This window comes from Chiloscyllium plagiosum, unplaced genomic scaffold, assembly GCF_037043375.1.
Source record: "Chiloscyllium plagiosum isolate Xiang-an unplaced genomic scaffold, Cpla_swu_hap1 HiC_scaffold_38, whole genome shotgun sequence".
Classification (NCBI taxonomy): Eukaryota; Metazoa; Chordata; class Chondrichthyes; order Orectolobiformes; family Hemiscylliidae; genus Chiloscyllium; species Chiloscyllium plagiosum.
In genome coordinates this window covers 52,856,957-52,878,290 of record NW_028270176.1, presented here as the reverse complement: position 1 = coordinate 52,878,290, position 21,334 = coordinate 52,856,957, and the positions used below count along the sequence as shown (strand labels likewise).

The following is a 21,334-nucleotide window of genomic DNA, read 5'->3' as shown; positions in this document are numbered from 1 at the left end:
TCTGCCCCTCTCTCTCTGTCCCAGTCCTCTCTCTCCCCACTTTCTGACCCCCTCTGGCCCCCCACTCTCTTTCCCCTTCTCTCTGACCCCGTCTATCTACCCCCCTCTCTCTCTGTCCCTCTCCCTCTGTCCCCCTCTCTCTCTGTCTCCCTCTCTCTCTGTCCACTCTTTCTCTGTCCCCCTCTCACTCTTTCCCGCTCTCTCTCTGTCCCCTTCTCTCTGTCGCCCTCTCTCTCTGACCCCTCTCTCTGAACCCCTCTGTCCCCCTCTCTCTTTGTCCCCCCCCTCTCTGTCCCCCCTCTCTCTGTCCTCGTCTCTCTCTGTCCCCCCCGTCCTCCCCTTTCTCTGTCCCCCCTCTCTCTGTCCCCCTCTCTCTCTCTGCTTCCTCTCTCTGTCCCCCTCTCTCTGTCCCACTCTCTCTTCCCCCACACTCTCTGTCCCCTGTCTCTCTGCCCCCTCTCTCTGTCCCCTTCTCTCTGCCCCCCTCTCTCTGTCCCCTTCTCTCTGACCCCTCTCTCTGACCCCCTCTTCCCCCTCTCTCTTTTCCCCCCTCTCTCTGTCCCCCTCTCTCTCTGTCTCCCTCTCTCTCTGTCCCCTTCTCTCTGACCCCTCTCTCTGAACCCCCTGCCCCCTCTCTCACTGTCCCCCCTCTCTCACTCCCCCTGTCTCTTTGTCCCCCCTCTCTCTCTGTCCCCCTCTCTCTCTGTCCCCTTCTCTCTGTCCCTCTCTCTCTGTCCCAATCCTCTCTGTCCCCACTTTCTGACCCCCTCTGCCCCCCTCTCTCTGTCCCCCTCTCTCTCTGTCCCCCTCTCTCTCTGTTCCCTTCTCTCTGACCCCGTCTATCTACCCCACTATCTGTCCCTCTCCCTCTGTCCCCCTCTCTCTCTGTCTCCCTCTCTCTCAGTCCACTCTCTCTCTGTCCCCCTCTCTCTCTTTCCCACTCTCTCTCTGTCCCCTTCTCTCTGTCGCCCTCTCTCTCTGACACCTCTCTCTGAACCCCTCTGTCCCCCTCTCTCTCTGTCCCCCCTCTCTCTGTCCTCCTCTCTCTCTGTCCCCCCGTCCCCCCTCTCTCTGTCCCCCCTCTCTCTGTCCCCCTCTCTCTCTGCTTCCTCTCTCTGTCCCCCTCTCTCTGTCCCTCTCTCTCTGCCCCCACTCTCTCTGTCCCATGTCTCTGTCCCCCTCTCTCTGTCCCCTTCTCTCTGCCTCCCTCTCTCTGTCCCCTTCTCTCTTACCCCTCTCTCTCTGACACCCTCTTTCCCACTTTCTCTTTTCCCCCTCTCTCTGTCCCCCTCTCTCTCTGTCTCCCTCTCTCTCTGTCCCCCCCTCTCTCTCTGTCCCCTTCTCTCTGACCCCTCTCTCTGACCCCCCTGTCCCCCTCTCTCTCTGTCCCCACTCTCTCTGTCCCGCTCTCTCTCTGTCCCCCCGTCCCCCTCTCTCTCTGTCCCCTTCTCTCTGACTCCCTCTATCTACCCCACACTCTGTCCCGTCTCTCTCTGTCCCCCTCTTTCTCTCTGTCGCCCTCTCTGTGTCTCCTCTCTCTGTCCCCCTCTCTCTGTCCCCCTCTCTCTGTCCCCACTCTCACTTCCCCCTCTCTCTGTCCTCCTCTCTCTGCCACTTCTCTCTGTCCCCCTTTCTCTGTCCTCTTCTCTCTGCCCCCACTCTCTATGTCCCTTGTATCTCTGTCCCCCTCTCTCTCTGTCCTCCTCTCTCTCTGTCCCGTCTCTCTCTTTCCCCCCCTCTCTCTCTCCCCCTCTCTCTGCCACTTCTCTCTGTCCCCCTTTCTCTGTCCCCTTCTCTCTGCCCCCACTCTCTATGTCCCTTGTATCTCTGTCCCCCTCTCTCTCTGTCCCCCTCTCTCTCTCTGTCCCCCTCTCTCTGTGTCGCCCTCTCTCTGCCTCCTCTCTCTGTCACCCTCTCTCTGATCCCCTCCCTCTGCCCCTACTCTCTCTGTCCCTTGTCTCTCTGTCCCCCTCTGTCTGTCCCCCCCTCTCTCTGTCCCCTTCTCTCTGTCCCTCCCCTCTCTCTGTTCCCCTCTCTCTGTCACCGTTTTCTGTCCCCCCTCTACTCCCTCTCTCTCTGTCCCCTTCTCTCTGACTCCCTCGATCTACCCCACACTCTGTCCCGTCTCTCTCTGTCCCCCCCTCTCTCTCTGTCCCCCTCTCTCTCTGTCCCCCTCTCTCTCTGTCGCCCTCTCTCTGCCTCCTCTCTCTGTCCCCCTCTCTCTGTCCCCCTCTCTCTGCCACCACTCTCTCTGTCCCCTGTCTCTCTGTCCCACTCTCTCTGTCCTCCCTCTCTCTCTGTCCCCCTCTCTCTGTGTCGCCCTCTCTCTGCCTCCTCTCTCTGTCCCCCTCTCTCTGTCCCCTCCCTCTGCCACCACTCTCTCTGTCCCCCTCTCTCTATCACCCTTTTCTGTCCCCCCTCTACTCCCTCTTTCTCTGTCCCCCCTCTCTCTGTCCCCCTCTCTTTGTCTCCCCTGCTCTCTCCCACTCCTCTCTGTCCACCCCATCTCCGCCCTCCTCTCTGTCCCCCTCTCTTTGTCTCCCCTGCTCTCTCCCCCTCCTCTCTGTCCACCCCATCTCCGCCCATCTCTCTGTCACCCCATCGCCCCTCTCTGTCCCCATCACTCTGTCCCCTTCTCACTGCCCCCGACACCCTCTTTCTGTCCCACTTCTCTCGGTACTCCCTCTCTCTCTGTCCCCTCTCTCTCTTTCTCCACCTCTCTCTGTCTCACCCATCCCCTCTCTGTCCCCCCTTCTCTCGCCCTTCTCTCTCCGCGCCCCTCTCTCTGTCCCCTCTCTCTGTCCCCCTCTCTTTGTACCCCTTCTCTCTCTGTCGCACTATTTCTGTCTCCTCTCTCTGCCCCCCTCTCTCTGTCCCCCCGCTCTCTGTCCCCTCTTTCTCACTCTCTTTCCCCTCTCTCTCTGTCCCCTCTCTCTGTGCCCCTCTCTCTCTGTCCCCTCTCTCACTCTCTCAGCCCCCCGTCCGCCCTCTCTCTGCCCACCGTCCCCATCTCTGTCCTCCTCTCTCTCTGTCCCCCCTCTGTCCCCCTCTCTCTCTGACCTCCTCTCTCTGTCCCCCTCTCTCTCTGCCTCCTCTCTCTCTGCCCCCCTCTCTCTCTGCCCCCACTCTCTCTGTCCCCTGTCTCTCTGTCCTCCTCTCTCTGTCCCCCTCTCTCTGCCCTCCATGTCCCCTTCTCTCTGACCCCTCTCTCTGACCCCCTCTTTCCCCCTCTCTTTCCCCCCTCTCTATGTCCCCCTCTCTCACTGTCTCCCTCTCTCTCTGTCCCCCCGTCCCCTTCTCTCTGACCCCTCTCTCTGACCCCCCTGTCCCTCTTTCTCTCTGTGCCCCCTCTCTCTGCCCTCCTCTCTCTCTGTCCCCTTCTCTCTGACTCCCTCTATCTACCCCACACTCTGTCCCGTCTCTCTTTCCCCCCCTCTCTCTCTCGCCCTCTCTCTGCCACTTCTCTCCGTTCCCCTCTCTCTGTCCCCCTCCCTCTGCCCCTACTCTCTCTGTCCCTTGTCTCTCTGTCCCCCTCTGTCTGTCCCTCTCTCTCTGCCCCCTCTCTCTCTGTCCCCCCCTCTCTCTGTTCCCCTCTCTCTGACCCCCTCTCTCTGCCACCACTCTCTCTGACCCCTGTCTCTCTGCCCCCCTCTCTCTCTCTGCCCCCCTCTCTCTCTGTCCCCTTCTATCTGTCCCTCCCCTCTCTCTGTCCTCCTCTCTCTGTCACCCTTTTCTGTCCCCCCTCTGCTCCCTCTCTCTCTGTCCCCTTCTCTCTGACTCCCGCGATCTACCTCACACTCTGTCCCGTCTCTCTCTGTCCCCCTCTCTCTCTCTCTGTCCCCCTCTCTCTCTGTACCCCTCTCTCTCTGTCGCCCTCTCTCCGCCTCCTCTCTCTGTCCCCATCTCTCTGTCCCCCTCTCTCTGCCACCACTCTCTCTGTCCCCTGTCTCTCTGTCCCACTCTCTCTGTCCTCCCTCTCTCTCTGTCCCCCTCTCTCTGTGTCGCCCTCTCTCTGCCTCCTCTCTCTATCCCCCTCTCTCTGTCCGCTCTCTCTGTCCCCTGTCTCTCTGTCCCACTCTCTCTTTGTCCCCGTCTCTCTGTCCCTCCCCTCTCTCTGTCCCCCTCTCTCTATCACCCTTTTCTGTCTCCCCTCTACTCCCTCTTTCTCTGTCCCCCTCTCTCTGTCCCCCTCTCTTTGTCTCCCCTGCTCTCCTACTCCTCTCTGTCCACCCCATCTCCGCCCCTCTCTCTGTCCCCCTCTCTTTGTCTCCCCTGCTCTCTCACCCTCCTCTCTGTTCACCCCACCTCCGCCCCTCTCTCTGTCATCCCATCGCCACTCTCTGTCCCCATCACTCTGTCCCCTTCTCACTGCCCTCGACACCCTCTTTCTGTCTCACTTCTCTCTGTACTCCCTCTCTCTCTGTCCCCCTCCCTCTGTCCCCCTCTCTGTCTCCTACTCTGTCCACTCTCTCTGTCGCCTCTCTCTCTTTCTCCACCTCTCTCTGTCCCACCCGTCCCCTCTCTGTCCCCCCCTCTCTCGCCGTTCTCTCTCCGCGCCCCTCTCTGTCCCCCTCTCTTTGTACCCCTTCTCTCTCTTTCCCACTCTTTCTGTCTCCTCTCTCTGTCCCCCTCTCTCTGTCCCCCCGCTCTCTGTCCCCTCTTTCTCACTCTCTTTCCCCTCTCTCTCTGTCCCCTCTCTGTGTGCCCCTCTCTCTCTGTCCCCTCTGTCACTCTCTCAGGCCCCCGTCCGCCCTCTCTCTGCCCACCGTCCCCATCTCCGTCCCCCTCTCTCTATGTCCCTCCCTCTCTCTGTGTGTCCCCCTCTCTCTGTGTGTCCCCCTCTCTGAACCTCCACTCTCTGTCCCCCATCTAATCCGCGCCTCTCTCTGTCCCCCCGTCCCCTTTTCTCTACCCCCACTCTGTTCCCACACTCTGTACCCCAAATCTCTGTCCCCAACTCTCTCACCCCACTCTCTGACCGCTTCTATCTCCGCCTTCTCTCTGTCCCCAATCTCTCTGTTGCCACTCTCTCTTTCCCTGCTCTCTGTACACCACACTCTCTGCCACCTCTCTCTGTCCCTCCTTCTGCCCCTCCCACTGTTCCCCCTCTGTCCCCCCACTCTCTGTCCTCCCAATCTCTGACGCCTTCTATCTCCCCACGCTCTCTGCCCCCCTCTCCCTGTCCCCTCTCTCTGTCCCCTCTCTCTGTCCCCCCCTCTCTCTGTCCCCACTCTCTCTGTTCTCCCTCTCTCTGTCCGCACTTCTCTGATCCCCTCTCTGTCCTCCCCTCTCTGGTCCTCCTTTCTCTGTGCCCCCACTCTCTGTGCCCCCTCTCTCTGTCCCTTTCTCCTTTTCCCCCTCTCCCTTTCCCCTCTCTCTGTCCCCCCCTCTGTCCCTGCTTCTCCCTGTACCCCCCTCTGTTCCCCCTCTCTCTGTACCACCTTTCTCTGTGCCCTCTCTCTGTCCCCTCTCTCTGTCCCCCTCTTCCTCTGTCCCCCTCTTCTCTCTGTGCTCCCTCTCTGTCCCACTCTCTCTCTCTCCTCCTCTCTCTCTGTCACCCCTCTCTCTTTCCCCTCTCTCTCTGTCCCCCTCTCTCTGTCCCCCTCTTTCTATGCCCCTCTCTCTGTCCCCCCTCCGCCTCTCTCTGTCCCCCCTACCCCTCTCTCTGTCCCTCTCTCACTGTACCCTCTCTCTCTGTCCGCCCTGTCTCTCTGACCCCCTCTTCTCTCTGACCACCACCTCTCTGTCCCCCTTCTCTCTGTCCCCCTCTCTCTGTCCCTCTCTTTCTCTGTCCCTCCCTCTCTCTGTCCCCACTCCCTCTGTCCGCCCCCCTGTCCCCCTCTCCCTTTCTCCCTCTTTCTGTCCACCCCTCTCTCTGTACCCTCTTCTCCCTCTGTCCCCATCTCTCTGTCCACCACCCTCTCTCTGTCCCCCCTTTCTCTCTGTCCCCCTCTCTCTCTCCCCTCTCTCTCTGTCACCCTTCTCTCTTCCCCCTCTGACCCTCTCTGACCCCCTTTTCCTCTGTTCCCTCCTCTCTCTGTCCCCCTCTCTCGGTCCCTACGCTCTCTGTCCCCACGCTCTCTGTCCCTCTCTCTCTGTCCCCCGCTCTCTGTCCCCACGCTCTCTGTCCCCACGCTCTCTGTCCCCCACTCTCTGTCCCCCTGCGCTCTGTCCCCCTGCTCTCTGTCCCCCCACTCTCTCTGTCCCCCCTTTCTCTGTCCCCCTCTTCCTCTGTCCCCCTCTCTCTCTGTCCCTCCTTCTCTCTGCCTCCTAATCTCAGTCTGACCCCTCTGTACCACTCTCTCTGCTCCCCCTGTCCCCCCTCACTCTGTCATACCATCTCTCTTTCTCCCCCTCTCTGACACCCCCTCTCTGTCCCCGTCTCACTGTCTCCCCTCTCACTGTCCCCCCTCTCTCTGCCCCGACTCTCTGCCCACCCTCTCTCTGTATCCCCCTCTCTCTGTATCCCCCTCTCTTTGTCCCCCTCTCTCTATCCCCCCTCTCTCTCCGTTCCCCTCTCTCTGTCCCCCTCTCTCTATCCATTCCCCTCTCTCTGTCCCCCTTTCTCTCTGCCCCCCTCTTTCTATCCCCCCCGTCCCCCCGTCCACCTCTCTCTCCCCTCTCTCTGTCCCCCCCCCTCCGTTCCCCTCTCTCTGTCCCCCCTCTCTCGATCCCAACTCTCTCTATCCCCCCTCTCTCTGTCCCCCATCTCTGTCACCCCTCCCTCTGTCCCCCTCCCTCTGTCCCCCCTCTCTCTGCCCCCTCACTCTGTCCCCCTCTCTCTGTCCCCCTCTCTCTGTCCCCCGTCTCTCTGCCCCCTCACTCTGTCCCCCTCTCTCTGTCCCCCTCTTTCTATTCCCCCTCTCTCTGTCCCCCCGTCCGCCTCTCTCTGTCTCCCGTCCCCTCTCTCTCTGTCCCCCTCTCTCTCTGACCCCCTCTTCTCTCTGACCGCCCTCTCTCTGTCCCCTTCTCTCTGTCCCCCTCTCTGTCCCCTTCTCTCTGTCCCTCCCTCTCTCTGTCCCCACTCCCTCTGTCCGCCCCCTCTGTCCCCCTTTCCCTTTCTCCCTCTTTCTTTCCATCCCTCTGTCTGTACCCTTCTCTCCCTCTGTCCCCATCTCTCTGTCCACCACCCTCTCTCTGTCCCCTCTCTCTCTTTCTCCCCTCTCTCTGGCACCCACATTTTCTGTCCCCACTCTTTCTATCCCCCTCTCTCTGTCCCCCTCTTTCTCTGTCACCCCTCTTTCTTCCCCCTCTGCCCCCTCTCTGACCCCCTTTCCCTCTGTTCCCTCCTCTCTCTGTCCTCCTTTCTCTGTCCCCCCTCTCTCTTTCTCCCCTCTCTCTGGCACCCACATTCTCTGTCCCCACTCTCTATATCCCCCCGCCCTCTGTCCCCACGCTTTCTGTCTCCACGCTCTCTGTCCCCCCACTCTCTGTCCCCCCGCTTTCTGTCCCCCTGCTCTCTGTCCCCCTCTCTCTGTCTCCGACTCTCTGTCCCCCTATCTCTGTCACCCACTCTCTGCCCCCCCCTCTCTGTCCCCCCATCTCTGTCCCCAATCTGTCCTCTCTCTTTCTCTGTCCCCCCTCTCTCTCTGCCCCCCATCTCTCTGTACTCCTCTCTCTGCCCCCTCTCTCTGTGATCCCCCTTTCTCTGCTACACCCCTCTGTCTCTCGCACCCTCTGTCCCCCACTTTGGGTCCCCCTCTCTCTGCCCCTCCTTCGCTCTGTCCCCCGCTCTCAGTCCGCCCCTCACTGACCCCTCTCTCTTTCCCCCTCTCTCTGTCCCCCCTCTCCATCCCCCTGTCCCCCTCTACTGCGCCCCCGTCTCTCTGTCTACCCTCTCTCACTCTTCCAACTCTCTCTGTTCCCCCCTCTCTCTGTCCCACCTTCTCCCTGTACCCCCCTCTGTTCCCCCTCTCTCTGTACCACCTCTCTCTCTTCTCCCCCTCTCTCTATCCCGTCTCTCTGACCTCCCTCTCTGACCCTTCTCTCTGTCCCCCTCTTCCTCTGCCCCCCTCTCTCTCTGTCCTCCTTCTTCCTCTGTCCCCCTCTCTCTCCTCCTTTCTCTCTGTCACCCCTCTCTCTGTCTCCCTCTCTCTCTGTCCTCCCTTTCTCTGTCCTCCTTCTTCCTCTGTCCCCCTCACTCTCTGTCCCTCCTTCTCTCTGCCCCCCACTCTCAGTCTGACCCCTCTGTACCACTCTCTATGCTCCCCCTGTCCCCTCTCTCTCTGTCTAACCATCTCTCTTTCTCCACCTCTCTGACACCCCGTCTCTGTCCCCCTCTGTCACCCTCTCACCGTCTTCCTTCTCACTGTCCCCCCTCTCTCTGCCCCCACTCTCTGCCCAACCTCTCTCTGTGTCCCCCTCTCTCTGTATCCCTCTCTCTCTGTCCCCCTCTCTCTGTCCCCCCTCTCTCCCCGTTCCCCTCTCTCTGTCACCCCTCTCTCTCTATCCTCCTCTCTCTGTCCCCCATCTTTGTCCCTCCTCTCTCTGTCCCCCCTCTTTATATCCCCTCTCTCTCTGTACCCCCCTTCCGCCTCTCTCTGTCCCCCCTCCCCCTCTCTCTGTCCCCCTGTCCCTCTCTCTCTGTCCCTCTCTCACTGTCCCCACTCTGTCCCCCCTCTCTGTCCCCCCTCTCTGTCCTCCCTCTCTGTCCCCCTCTCTCTGTCCCCCTCTCTCCTGTCACCCCTCTGTCTGTCCCCCTCTCACTCTCTACCCTCCTCTCCCTCTGTCCCCACTCTCTCTGTCCACTGGTCTCTCTCTATCCCCCTGTTTCTGTCCCCCCATTCGCTGTCCCCATCTCTGTCCACCCTCTCTCTCTTCCCCCTCTCTTTACCCCCCTCTCTCCCCATCTCTCCCCTACCTCTCTCCCCCCACTTTCTTCTCCCCACCCTCTCTCTATCCCCTCCCTCTCTGCCCTCCCCTCTCTCTGTCCCACGCTCTCTCTGTCATCACTCTCTCTGTCTGTCCTCTCTGTCCCCCACTCCCTTTCCTTCCCTTTCTTTCCTCCGCTCTCTCTGCCCCCTCTTTATGTCCCCCCTCTCTCTGCGCCCCCCAGCTCTCTGTCCCCCCTCTCAATGTCCCTCCTCTCTCTCTGTCCCCACGCTCTCTGTCCCCCCTCTCTGTACCCCCCGCTCTGTCACCCTCATCTCTGTCACCCTCTCACTCTGTCCCTCCCTTTCCCTCTGGCCCCATCTCTCTGTCCACCCCTCTCTCTCTGTACCGGTCTCTCTGTCCCCCTCTCTCTGCACCCCACTCTCTGCACCCCTCTCTCTGTCCCCCCTCTCTCTTCCCTCTCTCTCTCCCCTATCACTCAACCCCCTCTCTCCCTCACTTTCTTGTCCCCCTCTCTGTCTGTCCCGCCTGTCTCTCTGAACCCCTCTCTCTCTGACACCCCCTCTCTATCTCTGACCGCCCCCTCTCTTTCCCCCTTCTCTCTGTCCCCCTCTCTCTGTCCCCCTATTTCTCTGTCCCTCCCTCTCTCGGTCCCCACTCTCTCTGTCTGCCCCCTCTGTCCCCCTCTCTATTTTTCCCCTCTTTCTTTCCACGCTCTCTCTATCCGCCCCCGCTCTCACTTTCTCCCCGACTCTGTCCCTACTCTCTCTCTGTCCCCCCTCTCTCTCTGTCCTCCCCCTCTGTCCCCCTCTCTCACTATCCCCCTCTCTCACTATCCCCCTCTCTCTCTGTGACCCCTCTCTCTTCCACCTCTGCCCCCCCTCTCTCTGACCCCCTCTCACTTTATTCCCTCCTCTCTCTGTCCCCACTCTCTCTCTGTCCCACCTCTCTCTCTGTCCCCACTCTCTGTCCCCCGTCTCTCTCTGTCCCCCTCTCTCTGTACTCCTCTCTCTGCCCCCTCTGCCGCCCCTCTCTCTGTGACCCCCACACTCTCTGCTCCCTTCCCCATCTCTCCCGCTCTCTGTTCCCCTCTCTCGGTCCCCCTCTCTCTCTGCCCCTCCTTCTCTCTGTCCCCCTGCTCTCAGTCCGCCCCCTCTGTCCCCCTCTCTCTTTGCCCCTCTCTCCGTCCCCGTGTCCCCCCTCTACTGCACCCCCGTCTCTCTGTCCCCGTCTTTCTGTACCACCTCTCTCTGCCCACTCTGCCCCTCCTCTCTCTCTGTCCCCCCGCTCTCAGTCCGCCATTTGTGTCCCCCTCGCTCTTCCCTCCTCTCTCTTTCCCCCTCTCTCTGCCCCCTCTATCTGACTCCCTCTCTCTGTTCCCCCATTTCCCCCTCTCTACTGCGCCCCTGTCTCTCTGTCCCCCTTCTCCCAGTTTGCACCCTCTCTGTCCCCCTTCTCCCTGTCCCCACTCTCTCTGTAACCACTCTCTCTGTACCCCTCTCTCTCTGTCCCCCTCTCTCTGTCCCCCATCTCCGTCCCTCCCCTCTTTGTCCACCCTCTCTCTCTGCCCCCCTCCACTCTGCCCCCTCTCTCTGTCCCCTCTCTCTCTATTCCCTCTGCCCCCTCTCTCTGTACCCCTCTCTCTCTCTGTCCCTCTCTCTCTATGTCCCCATCTCCGTCTCTCCCCTCTCTCCCCACCCTCTCTCTGACGCCCCTCTCTCTGTCCCCCTCTCTGTACCCCTTCTCTGTTCCGCCTTCTCGGTCCCAGCCCTCTCTATGTTTCCCCTCTCTCTGTACCCACTCTCTCGGCCCCCTCTCTCTGTCCCCCCTCTCTCTCTGTCACCACCCCTCTCTCTATACCCCCTCTCTCTCCCCTCTCTCTCTGTCCCCCCTCTCTCTGTCACCACCCCTCTCTCTATACCTCCCTCTCTCCCCCCTCTTTCTGTCCCCCCTCTCTCTTTCCCCCCTCTCTGTCCCCCTCTCTCTCAATCCCTCCTCTCTCTGTCCCCCCTCTCTCTATCACCCTCACTCTGCCCCCCGTCCCTCCTCTCTCTGTTCCCCCTCTCTCTGTCCCCCTCTTTCTATCCCCCCTCTCTCTGTCCCCCCTCTTTCGATCCCCCCTCTCTCTGTCCCCCCCTTCCGCCTCTCTCTGTCCCCCCTCCCCCTCTCTCTGTCCCCCTGTCCCTCTCTCTCTGTCCCTCTCTCACTGTCCCCTCTTTGTCCCCCCTCTCTGTCCCCCTATCGCAATCCCCCCCGACCCCCTCATTGTCCCCCCTCTGTTTGCCCTCTCTCTTTCCCCTCTCTCTGTCCCCCCTCTCTGTCCACCCTCTCTGTCCCCTCTCTCTGTCCCCCTCTCTCCCGTCACCCCTCTGTCTGTCGCCCCTCTCTCTCTACCCTCCTCTCCCTCTGTCCCCACTCTCTCTGTCCACTGCTCTCTCTCTGTCCCCCTCTCTCTGTCCCCCCACTCGCTGCCCCCCTCTCTCTGTTTCCCTCTCTCCCGTCACCCCTCTGCCGGTCCCCCCCTCTCTCTCTACCCTCCTCTCCCTCTGTCCCCACTCTCTCTGTCTACTGCTCTCTCTCTGTCCCCCTCTCTCTGTATCCCCCTCTCTCTGTACCCCGCTCTCTGTCCCCCTCTCTCTCTGATCCCCTCTCTCTGTCCCCCTCTCTCTGTCCCCCCTCTCTCTGCCCCCCTCTCTCTCTGTTCTCCTCTCCCTGCCCCCCTCACTCTCTGTCCCCCCTCTCTCTCCGTTCCCCTCTCTCTGTCCCCCTCTCTCTATCCCCCCTCTCCCTAACCCCCTTTCTATCCCGCCTTCTCGGTCCCAGCCCTCTCTCTCTGTACCCCCTCCCTCTGTCCCATCACTCTCTCTGTCCCTTTCTCTCGGTGCCCCTTTCTCTCTGTCCCCCTCTCTCTGTCCCCACTTCTCTTTGTCCCCCTGCTCTCAGTCCGCCCCCTCTGTACCCGTTTCTCTTTACCCCTCTCTCTGACCCCCCTCTCTATCCCCCCCCCCCCTCTGTCCCACATTCTCGGCGCCAGCCCTCTCTCTGTACCCGCTCTCTCTGTCCCCTCACTCTCTCTGCCTCCTCTCTCTCTCTCTACACCCCTCTCTCTCTGACTCCTTCTCACTATCCTCCCTCTCAGTCCGCCCCCTCTGTCCCCCTCTCTCTATCCCTCTCTCTTTCTTTCCCCCTCTCTGTCGCCCCCCCCCCCCCCCACTCTTTCCCGTCTTCTCGGTCCCAGCCCTCTCTCTGTACCCCCTCTCTGTGTCCCCCTCTCTCTGTATCCCTCTCTCTCTCGTTCCATCTCTCTCAGTGCCCCTCTTTCTCTGTCCACCTCTATCCGTCCCTCTCTCTCTGTCCCTTCCGGTCTCTGTCCCCCTCTCTCTGTCCCCTTCTCTCTCAGTGCCTCTCTCTTTCTGTGCCCCTCACTCTGTCCCCCCTTCTCTCTGTCCCCCCGCTCTCAGTCCGCCCCCTCTGTCCTCGTCTCTCTTTACCCCTCTCTCTGACCCCCTCTCTGTACCCCCGTCCCGCCTTCTCGATCCTAGCCCTCCCTCTGTCCCCCTCTCTCTGTCCACTCACTCTCTCTGCCCACTCACTCTCTCTGTCCCTCTCTGTCAGTGCCCCTCTCTCTCTGTTCCCCCTCTCTCTTTCCCCCCTCTCTGTCCCCCTCTTTCTCTGTCCCCCCTCTCCCTATCCCCCTCTCTGTCCCGCCTTCTCGGTCCCAGCCCTCTCTCTGTACCCCCTCACTCTGTCCCCTCACTCTCTCTGTCCCTCTCTCTCTGTCCCCACTACTCGCTGTCCCCCTGCTCTCAGTCCGCCCCCTCTGTAGCCGTCTCTCTTTACCCCTCTCTCTGACCCCCCTCCCTCTCCCCCCACCTTTCGGTCCAAGCCCTCTCCCTGTACCCCCTCTCTGTGTCCCCCTCTCTCTCTGTACCCCCTCTCTCGGTCACCCTCTCTCTGTCCCCCTCTCTGTCCCCCCTCTCTCTGTCCCCCTCTCTCGGTCACCCTCTCTCTGTCCCCCTCTCTCTGACTCCCCTCTCTTTGTCTCCCTCTCTCCCTATACCCCCTCTCTGTCCCCCACTCTGTCCCGCCTTCTCGGCCCCAGCCCTCTCTCTGTCCCCGCACTCTCTCTGTCCACTCACTCTCTCTGTCCCTCTCTCTCAGTGCCCCTCTCTCTCTGTCCCCCTCTCTCTGTCCCCCTCTCTCTCTGTCCCCCCTTCTCTCTGTCCCCCCGCTCTCAGTCCGCCCCCTCTATCCCCGTCTCTCTGTACCCCTCTCTCTGAAACCCCTCTCTGTTCCCCCACCCCCCATTCCCCCTTCTCGGTCACAGACCTCTCTCTCTACCTCCTCTCTCTGTCCCCTCACTCTCTCTGTCCCCCCTCTCGCTATCCCCCTCTCTACCTCCTCTCTCTGTCCCCTCTCTCTCTCTATCCCCCCTCTCCCTATCCCCCCTCTCTGTCCCGCCTTCTCGGTCCCAGCCCTCTCTGTCCACTCACTCTCTCTGTCCCCCCTTTCTGTGCCCCCCCTCTCTCAGTCCCCCTCTCTGTCTCGCCTTCTCGGTCCCAGCCCTCTCTCTGTACCTCTCTCTCTGTCCCCCTCTCTCACTGTTCCCACACTCTCTGTCCCCTCTCTCTGTACCCCCTCTCTCTGACTCCCCTCTCTGAACCCCCCTCTCTGTCCCCCATTCTCGCTCCCAGCCCTCTCTATATACCCCCTCTCTCTGTCCCCTCTCTCTCTCTGTTCCCCCTCTCTCTATCCCTCTCTCTCTGTCCCCCCTCTCTGTCACTTCTCTCTCTGTCCTACTCTCTCTCTGTCCCCTCTCTCTCTCTGTCCCCCCTCTCTCTCTGTCCCCCTCTCTCTCTGTCCTCCCTCTCTCTCTGTCCCCCTCTCTCTCTGTCCCCTCTCTCTCTGACCCCTCTCTCGTTATGTCTCCCTCACTTTATCCCTCACCTTGTCTCTCTCTCTCTCTCTCTCTCTCTCTCTCTCTCTCTCTCTCTCCCTGCTCCTTCTCTCTCTCTCCACCTTCTCTCACTCTCGATCCACTTCCCTCGGTCTCTCTTACTCCTCACCTCCCTCTGTTTCTCTCTGACTAAATATCTCTCCCTCCTGCCCCTCCCTCCCTCTCTGACGCAGTCTGTCTCCCTGACGCGTCCCTCTCCCTCTGATCCAGAGACTGGGGAGGGGGGTAATGGTTGGTGCTGTGGCTGCATGTGGTTGGAGGATTGGTTGTGAGATGACAGAGAGATGTGGGAGATGGGAGGAGGGGGAAAAATGAGTAGAGACGGAATTGCGGGAGGGAGACAGACGGCAGGAGAGAGAGAGAGTGGAGGGGAGGGGGAGAGGAAATGGGGAGGCTACGTTGGAGTGGGGGGGCTGCAGAGGGAGTTAAACTCAGCTCCTGAGCTCAGGGCCCGGTGCCCTCCCCTTCCCTGAGGACCAGGACTCGGGGCTGAGTCTGTCTCTCTCCAGCTCAGCTTCTCCAACACAAAGACACACAACAACATCGGTCACTCTGCTGCTCGGCACGCTTTAATCAACATTTTTATTGTTTACAAATAGAAGTGATGGATACAGTCAGTGGGATGGTGCCTTTTCTCACTGCCCCCTGAGTTGTGAGAAACATTGAAATGTGTCCCTGTAATCCCCCTGTGGGATACGGATGGACAAACCAGCACCACCCTCAGTCTGTTACCATAGTGACAGGCTGCTCCATCGCTGAAACACTGAACTGAAATGAGAAAATCCCGGATGGTGTGATTAATGAGGGAATTTGATGGATGGACGGATTTGGGTGAAGGGATATTTCAGCACATTCTTCAGCTGCTGCCTGAACTTAGTCTGGGTCACGGCATAAATCGCGGTGTTTGTGCAGCAACTGAGGAGCTGCAGCATGAAGCCCAATTCCTGCACAAAGGGATGGAGATACACAGACCGATACCCAATCCACGACATCCGGGCCCATATAGAATACAGCATTAACGTTGACCATAACAGGATGAAATTGGCCGAGATCACAAACAGAAAAATGATGGATTTTTTTCGGTTTCTCATTTCAGTGTCAGACTGAGCGTCCCCATTGGTGTGAGCGCGGAGTCTCCTGCGGGCTCTGCTGGTCACTACAATGTGTCTGACGGTGAGAACATTGAGCAGCAGAACCAGGAGAAATGGGACACACGGGGTTAGAATGTGGTGGAGGGACTCGATTGTGACCCAGACAATGGAGAATAGAACAGCGACTGTTCCATAACAAAACCAGGGGCCGTTCACCAGCCAATACCGAGCCGTGAGTTAAAAATACCAGGAAATGTTCTTTAAACAGCTCAGCACAGTCACTGCTCCCAGAACCACAGCCGCCGTTTTCTCACTGCAATATTTACTTTTCAGCTTCTGGCAACAAATGGCCACAAACCGATCAAAGGTGAAAGTGACGGTGAACCAGACAGAGCAGTCAGTGGCTGCATAAAGCAGGACGGCGTGGATATTACACACGGGCAGGCAGTCCTTCAGGAAATAAAACTGTTCATCATAAACAATGGGAATGTGTCTCAGGATCAGGTCGAGGATAATGACCAGGAGATCCGCCGCTGCCATGGCCCCCAGGTAACGTCTGACACATGGAGACAATCCACAATCTTTATAAAGCAGGACGTAGATGGTCACTACGTTAACTGTGAGGAAGGAAAACAAACCCATTATCCATCAGCCTGGAGGCAAAGGGACCCGCTTGATCGGGGACCCAGTGAGATTTCCAAATGTGTCCCTGTATTCAGGGATTTATTAAAATAATTGGAGCTGGAATAACAAATGGGAAGGTCGGAATTACTGACAAAAATGTGACATAAACCACAAGAAACCCTCCCTCCCCAAACACACAGAGACATATCCATAAGGACAGATGGTTTCTAGAATATTCCCACACACTCGATCACTCGAGACCAGACACCGGTCACTCCTTCCCAGTTCCTAATACGGAGGGTGGGAACGTTGCTGTCCTGAAGGATTCTCTCCCAGTTTTCTGAAGACAAACGGAGTTTGGGAATTTCTGTATTTTGGTCTAAATTGTGGCCGATCCTGTGTCGTGGAGAAATGTAAACGCAGGGAAAATGTATTCACCCCTTTTACTGCCTGAGGGGCCTTTGGAACAGTGTCTCCTTCTCCCTGGAACGGGATCTCTTCCCTCGAGATCTTATCGTTTGTTCAATTCACTGACGTCCGGCCGTTTACAAACAATGTCAGGGACAGAACGATCCGGGGAATCTCAGTTATAGAATGTAAGGAACAGAACGTTCCGGGGAATGTCAGTTATAGAATGTCGGGGACAGAACGTTCCGGGGAGTGTCAGTTATAGAATGTCGGAGACAGAACGTTCCGGGGAATGTCAGTTATAGAATGTCGGGGACAGAACGTTCTGGGGAACTCCTTGGTCTGTCCATGACCTTTCCCCCCCATTCACCCCACCCTCCTCTTTGACCTATCAGCTCTCTCCCACCTCCAACTCCCGATCACATTCCCAGCTCCCTTACCCCCAGCCCCAGCCCCCTCCCATTTATCTCTCAGCCCCCCGGCCCACAAGCCTCATTCCTGATGAAGAGTTAATGCCTGAAACGTTCATTTCCCTGCTCCTCGGATGCTGCCTGACCTGCTGTGCTTTTCCAGCACCACACTCCCAGTCAGGAAACAGTCCGACACCGTCGTACTCACAGGATCAGGCCTGATGACTAATTTAGATTAGATTACATTACTTACAGTGTGGGAACAGGCCCTTCAGCCCAAAAGTCCACACCGACCCGTCGAAGAGCAACCCACCCAGACCCATTCCCCTACGTTTACCCCTTCACCTAACACGACGGACAATTTCCCATGGCCAATTCACCTGACCTGCACATTTATTTTGGACTGTGGGAGGAAACCGGAGCACCCGGAGGAAACCCACGCAGACACAGGGAGAATGTGCAAACTCCACACAGTCAGTCGCCTGATTCGGGAATTGAACCCGGGTCTCTGGCGCTGTGAGGCAGCAGTGCTAACCACTGTGCCACCGTGCCACCCAGAATGTTTCCTTAAGCCCCATCACCATCCCTGGGTATATCCTGTCCCACCGGCAGGACAGACCCACCAGTGGTGGGGACACCCTGGGGTACAGTCAGGGAAGGAGTTACCCTGCAAATCCCCATCATTGATTCCAGAACCCAGGAAATCTCATAGTAACAGATCACACATGGTCAAGGAAATCGCCTGAGGGTGTTTATCTCCTGCCTCCCACCCCTCCTCTCGGTGATAACTCAGTTCCCCTCGATGTCGGAAACAAATCAGAGGCAGCACTGAGGGTGACAAGGACACAGATCGTCCTCTGGGTGTGGGACTTCAATGTCCATCACCAGGAGTGTCCCCACAGGCCCCCCACTGACTGAGCAGGGACAGGCTTCAATACACAACAGCCAGACTGGGGGAAACATCCTCACCAAACTCCTTGTCCCAGAGGGATCTGTCCCTGACAGTATCTGTAGGAGCAGCCAGCACACAGTCCTGGTGGAGGCACAGTCTCAGCCTCATATTTGACATACTCAAGATTAGTGTGTTGCTGGAAAAGCACAGCAGGTCAGGCAGCATCCGAGGAGCAGGAAAATCACCGTTTGGGGCAGCAGACCTTCATCACGAATGAGGCTGAGAGCCTCCGGGATGGAGAGATAAATCATATTAGGCGTACTGCTCACTGTGTGATGTGGCACTCCCTCCTGTGATGTAGGACATACTTCTAAAGGGCTGAGTACATGGAAACTGGCCATCCATGAGGCACTGTGGGCTAGCAGCAGCTGCAGCATCAATGGCCTTTCCTCCATCATAAAGTCAGAAGTGGCCTATTCACTGATGGTTTCAAAATAGTCAGCACCATTCACAACTGCACCGATACTGAAGCAGGCTATTCAGCCCATCAAGAGTTTGAAACAGGAACAGAATGAGGCCATTCAGCCATTGGAGGCTGTTACTCAGCGATTGGAGCAGATCTTTTAATCTCTCAGACCGCTTACACAGGAAATGGAAGGGAACATTCAGCATTTCAAAGCTGCTACACAGGAATACAGGGAGCTGTGTAGACCACAGCAGTGCATTGATCTATAAACCCAGACTAGATATCTGTCCAGGAAGGGGAGCTGTGCAGAAATCAGCAGTGCACTAATGTGTAAACCTGAAAGAAATATCCATCCAGCACGAGGAGCTGCACCGAACACATCATTGCATTATCTATAAACCTCAACCAGATAGTCTGACCAGCACAGTGACCTGTGCAGTGATCACCCGGGAATTAATCTGTAAAAGAGGAGTAGTTACCCTCCCAGCATGTAGGGCTGTGTACCCCAAACCAGGGCATTCATCTGTAAACCAGGAGCAGTTACCCTCCCAGCATGTAGGACTGTGTACAAACCCCCAGTGCGTTGATCTGTAAACCAGGAATGGTTATTCCCCCAGCATGTAGGATTGTGTACACCACCCCAGTGCACTCATCTGTAAACCAGGAGCAGTTACCCTCCCAGCATGTAGGACTGTGCACCCCACCCCAGTGTATTGCTCTGTAAACCAGGAGCAGTTACCCTCCCAGCAGGTAAGGCTGTGTACCCCACCCCAGTGCATTGATCTGTAAACCAGGAGCAGTTACCCTCCCAGCATGTAGGACTGTTTACACCACCCCAGTGCATTGATCTTTAACCCAGGAGCAGTTACCCTTCCAGCATGTAGGACTGTGTACATCCCTCCCAGTGCATTGCTCAGTAACACTGTGTTAGATCCCTGCCCAGCGTGGGGAAACTTGCAGCCCATGCTGGAAGTGACAGGATGTGCAGCTCCCATCCATTTACAGCTCCATATCCCCATTGTGCCCTGACAAGGGTGTGTTGTGGGTGTGAACATCACTGCCAGAGAGAGATGGCGGGGGAATCAGTTTAAATATCACCGCATGGGAGTGGGTTGGGAAGTAGACAGAGAGGGGGAGACTGAGAGACAGTGTCATGGAAGGTTGTGTTACCAGGTTTCAGAATGCTGAAATGTCAGCAATTCGATAGCATCCTGTAACATGAGCCAGTGTTCCCAGGAAAGATGGGAAAAAGGGATATTGATGTGAAGTCAGATGAGCATGTGTTCTGCATCTTTGTAACTGGAATTGGTTTCAACAGAATATATGACTCATTGGGCAGATTCTAACAATAATTTATCTTTGTTTAATTTTCCTTGAGTGTGACAGAGGGACCATCTGCACGAGGCTGAGCTATCTCCTGGTGCTATCACTTCAAACTTACCTCATTAACTACCCACCCCACCCCATGATGTCCCTCTCATTCAATACTAGCCTGATTCTCCCATCCATCATGGCGGGTGGTACTCACCATCACCCGGATGCCCCTGGATATTCCGTGATCGCTGGCGCTGGTGCCACCTTTAAAAGGCCAAGGGGCACACGGTTGAGCTTTCTCAGTTCGGAGCTGCCCTGCACAGTTTACCTCGAGCATGGCAGATAAGAGGCACTTACATCACGATTTGTCGACAGGGGCACGGAAGTCCTGGTGGAGGGGCTAGTATAGACGGGGGCCATACCACCAGACACACCGAGCATGGTCTGAGCTCACCACCCAGTTCAGTGCAGTATCTGAGGTCTGAAGAAACGTCCAGCAATACAGGATAAGCAGCAATAACTTTCCCCGCTCTGTCAGGATACAGCTCACCATATTCTCTTGCTCCCTCACACTCACTGTATATCTGTTGTAGCACCTACTCCCCAAACAAGATTCATGCTCCACCACTCTCACTGTTGCGTGCAGCACTTTCTCTCTCTCTGTCTGTCTCTGTCTCTGTCTGTCTGTCTGTCTGTCTCTCTCTCTCTCTCTCCATCCACGTTACCCCCATTCACTAAAAACACTGCATGGGTACAACAAAGTGGACTGACTGCCTCCGGACACCTCACCATGACCCCGTCCCCCACCTACACCAGCACTAACAGCAGGGCCACCCACTCCCACCATCCCTCTCTCCCTCCTTTTCTCCCATTTCAGGAGAAACAGCCTGGAATAGGACAAAAAGGCCCAAGCCGGGTGGTGGAGTGCCCGATATCCGTTCCCTCCCCCCCTCCCACCCCCCCCCCCCCCCCCGTGTGGATAGGACCCTGGTATGAGCTGGAGAGGACCAGGACGTCTCGTGTGCAGATTCTGAAACATCCACGTCCCACCGACCGAGTAAGGAGCAATGTTCAGTGAAGGGCAATTCTCACTTTAAACCCACAGGCAGCTCCGTTTCCCCCCGGCACAATTTAGAAGCCGTGGCCCTGATGCCATCTCCCTTTTATGTTGAGCTGGTACAAATGGAATCCCCACGGTCTCGGTGGGCAGGAGGGTGGGTTCACAGCACATCGTCACCACCACCTCCCAGGAAGGGAGCACCGAGACTCCCTCCTACACCTCCCCGTGTAAACAGCTCAGATACTGAAGCTAATCTGTAATAGTTACTGCTCTCCTCACTTGTCCTGACATCTTTAACAATCTGTGCTCATATACATTCAGCGCTCTCTGGTCCTGCAGCCCCATTGTAATGGCACAGCCTGTTTTAAACTGTCTTTCATTGTCTTTCCTACCAAAGTGTATCATCTCACACTGCTCTGCACTGATCCCCATCTGCCTTACACCTGAACACTACACCAACGTGTCACTGTCCTGTTAGAGTTCCACACTGTCGTCCATGGACTTCACAATTCTTCCAGGTTTGGTGCCATCTACAAACATTGAGATTGCCATAGCTTGACAGTTCCTATTAAACAACTGAAATCCTGCCCCACTCATGAGTGTGAGCAAGTGAAATACTGCTATATTCCCAATACTGCTATGTTTAGTTTAAATTACCAGATGAGCTCAAAGTTGTGTCCTAACAATTGCTGTGTGTGTATCTGTGTGTCTCTGTGTGGGGCAGGTCTGGCAGTCTCTGTGGTGCTTAAAGTGATGCAATGTCACCCTCTGCTGGCCTCCACACGCCACTGCACAGGCATTGGCAGAGGGTGAAAACCAACAGGGATTCATTTAGAGAGGGGGAGGGAGAGGACAGCTGCTCACAGCACCATCCAAACTGATGTCTTATCCATGTACTGATCTAAATGTCCTTTAAACGTTGTAACTGTCCCTGCTTTCACCACTTCCTCTGGAAGTTCATTCCACACCCAAGCCAGCTTCTGTCTAAAATAATTACCGCTCATGACTTTTGTAAATCTTTTTCCTCGCACCTTAAAATATCCCTCAGTTTTGAATCCCCAACTCTAGGGAAAAGACATCAGCCCTTCAGCTTATTTGTACCCCTCATTATTTTGTAAACCTCTGTAAAGTTACCCCTTAATCTCATCCTCTTCATTGAAAAACGTCTCAGTCGATCCAGCCACTCCTTATTGATCACTTCCTCCATTCCCAGCAACATCCAGACTACTCTTCTCTGAACCCTCTCCAGCTTAATAATATCAAGGTCAATAACATTAACG

At 57.3% G+C, this 21,334-nt stretch overlaps 1 pseudogene; it reads right to left on the bottom strand.

Moving 5' to 3' along the window:
- Positions 1 to 14,586: 14,586 nt before the first annotated feature.
- Positions 14,587 to 21,334, bottom strand: part of LOC148139508 (putative G protein-coupled receptor 139) — a 127,866-nt pseudogene continuing 121,118 nt past the window's right edge.